Raw genomic sequence first — 3,649 nt, forward strand, 5'->3', positions numbered from 1 at the left:
TGAACGCTGAATTTTAGTGTTGTAAGTCATTAAACCTATTGCTGTCCCACCAGGGGGTCTCATTCGAAGAAGTCTTGGTTATTTCTGTTGAAGTTAATTCATAACTTCTTAATATTGACGCTGATTAAAACATAGTATTAGAAATGAGATGACAGGTAAACTATCAACTTTAAGTATAAAGAGCATTCTAAATGCCCATGAGTTAAAGTCCGTTTTTAAAGACTGATAAGAACATAACTGGCACGAAAGCGGATAAAGAGGAGTACGTTAACAAAGTGAATGATTTACTAAAAGGTGAGTTTTATGTTAAAGCAAGTGAAGATCGAACTATGGTGTTTCATTAGTAAGGTGAAAATGTGGTAGAAATTGTATAACTTTAGCACCTGATGAAAATTAATGGTGTACTAACGTCTAGACTATTATATTATATCTACATTTTACACTTTACCTAAAGTACATAAAATTGGTATTCCGCACTGCTTAATTTCCGTACTGCCCAATTGTAGGGAACATAGGATCATCCTGTCCTTTAGTTGCGTTCCCCTGTGGGACTGTGCTAAGTCCAAAATCTACAGTCTACAGCGCTAAAATCAAGGGTTCGACACAGCAGATAGCTCAATATGGTGCTATAAAATAGACTTATCAAGCTGCTAAGTTTGTTGTTAGAAAGTGTACCTGGTTAAGTAATACACAAGCATATACTGTTAAGAATTCTTTAGACTTTATCAATAAAATTAAGGAGGCTAAATTAATATCGACAGACCAATATGTATTGTTCCCTTATTTACCATTGTTTCAGTAGAAGAAGCTTTAGAAGTTTTTGAACGTAGATATTGTTTTTAATAAACAGTTGATAGGTTTGGCAGTGGGCTGTCCGGTTTCACCACTTCTCTACGAGTCGTTATTGTTTGAGTTTGAATCAAAGACACCAAGAACATATTTGGTTAAACCCATTATGTCGATGAGGAATGTTTTAAGACACGTTCCTCTAGTGGTGGAATGGGAACGACACATTGATAAAATTCGAGAAATATGTGAATTCGGTAACTCCTGCAATATACTTTACATTGGAAATGGAACAGGAAAGTAACTTAACCCTCTTAGATACTTTAATTAATAGAGAGTAAAAATTTAATTGTTAATTAAGTTTATTGGAAAAAAAAATTTCTGCTACCATGTCGCCACACAAGAGGTCGTGTTGTCCCTATTCTCCACTTTTACCATGTATACATACAAAGCTAATGTCGCCACACAAGAGGTCGTGTTGTCCCTTTTCTCCATCTTTTACCATGTATACATACAAAGCTCATGTCGCCAAGCAAGAGGTCATGTTGCCCCTGTTCTCCAGCTTTTACCATGTATACATACAAAGCTAATGTCGCCACACAAGAGGTCGTGTTCTCCCTGTTCTCCACTTTTACCATGTATACATACAAAGCTAATGTCGCCACACAAGAGGTCGTGTTGTCCCTATTCTCCACTTTTACCATGTATACATACAAAGCTAATGTCGCCACACAAGAGGTCGTGTTCTCCCTGTTCTCCACCTTTTACCATGTATACATACAAAGCTAATGTCGCCACACAAGAGGTCGTGTTCTCCCTGTTCTCCAGCTTTTACCATGTATACATACAAAGCTAATGTCGCCACACAGAAGGTCGTGTTGTCCCTATTCTCCACTTTTACCATGTATACATACAAAGCTAATGTCGCCACACAAGAGGTCGTGTTGTCCCTGTTCTCCACCTTTTACCATGTATACGTACAAAGCTATAAAAATTTGTTCGTATAGAGAAGAGTTAGTATTCAAGTTCGATTTCTTGAAACACGTTGACGTTGACAGAATATTTAATGATAATATCGTGGATATAATTTATAATAAGTTTTGAAATAAATTAAAAAATTCCCGATGTACTAAACATATCCTTGTTTGTTTTAGAGCAAAGTCACGTTAAGCTATCTGCTGTGTCCACCGCGAAGAATCAAATTCCAAATTTTAGCGTTGTAAGTCCCCAAACTTACCGCTGTCCCACCGGGAGACATACGATTGCTAATGTTGATAAAAGGAATATTTGTCTGCCAAATGCTCATATAACCTCCCCATATATAGGTAACATTTTAAAAAAATACATTAATTGTTGACTACATTTTTTCGTCCCTTGTCAAACTTAGTAATTTTACTTCTAGTTTTAAAGATAAATTCCCTTTAGTAGATAAATGTGCTGTTGGTAAAATCTCCTGTAACTGTGGTTAACCTTATATTGACCATACATGTAGAACTTTAAAAATGATCTTCATGAACATGAATCGGCTATAGAAAAACAGACAATTATTGAATCATCTTTAGCTGAACAAATGACAAGCAACTCTCTTTCTCACAGTTATGATCTGAATAACGTTAAATTGATTAAATATTCAAATAAGAGATACGAACTAAATATGAAAGAAACGTTTAATAATTCGAAGTTAACTTTAAATAGAAGTTCTAGTTCAGGGGTTGCAGGAATTCATTTGGGAAAATCTATTTTAAGAGCAAAAGATAAATAAGTGATATTACTTTTATGCTAACTTTTCGCTCGAGACCTTCTGTCATAAGCAAAATATGAAAATGTACGTAAATGTCTGAACCGTCTTTCGCTACTGTTTCCTTCCTGATGACGGTGGGTCTGTGATCCATCGAAACTAGTACAAGCATTTGGATAATACCTTCAATAAAGTATCTATTAAACGTTATATCACCTAATTTTATGATTAAATATATTATTGCTAAATTTAACTTCCGTACACTTAATATATTTCAATTCCAAAGATATATTGATTCACAACCGACTAATAAAAAATATATCCAACTCAAGTGACCTTTGATCTTGAGCGAAACTCATGTCGGTAACGGTATACAACAAACAATGTATACTTACAATTACTTTACACACTGTGCTTAATAGAAGACCGTATTAAACCAATAAATAATGAAAGGACTTAAACAATATTCAGTCCTATTGTGATACAACATTACAAAATATTACCAATATTATTGTGATACAACATTACAAACATATAACCATTCTTATTGTGATACAACGTTACAAACATATTACCAGTCTTATTGTGATACAACATTACAAACATATTACCATTCTTATTGTGATACAACATTACAAACATATTACCAGTCTTATTGTGATACAACATTACAAACATATTACCTGTCTTATTGTGATACAACATTACAAACATATTACCAGTCTTATTGTGATACAACATTATAAACATATTACCATTCTTATTGTGATATAACTTTATAAGCATGTTACTTGTCTTGTTGAAATGCAACATTATAAACATATTACCAGTCTTATTGTGATACAACATTATAAACATATTACCTGTCATATTGTGATACAATATTACAAACATATTACCAGTCTTATTGTGATACAACATTACAAACATATTACCATTCTTATTGTGATACAACATTACAAACATATTACCATTCTTATTGTGATACAACGTTACAAACATATTACCTGTCTTATTGTGATACAACATTACAAACATATTACCATTCTTATTGTGATACAACATTACAAACATATTACCTGTCTTATTGTGATACAACATTACAAACATATTACCATTCTTATT

Source organism: Limulus polyphemus, unplaced genomic scaffold (assembly GCF_000517525.1).
Source record: "Limulus polyphemus unplaced genomic scaffold, Limulus_polyphemus-2.1.2 Scaffold816, whole genome shotgun sequence".
NCBI lineage: Eukaryota > Metazoa > Arthropoda > Merostomata > Xiphosura > Limulidae > Limulus > Limulus polyphemus.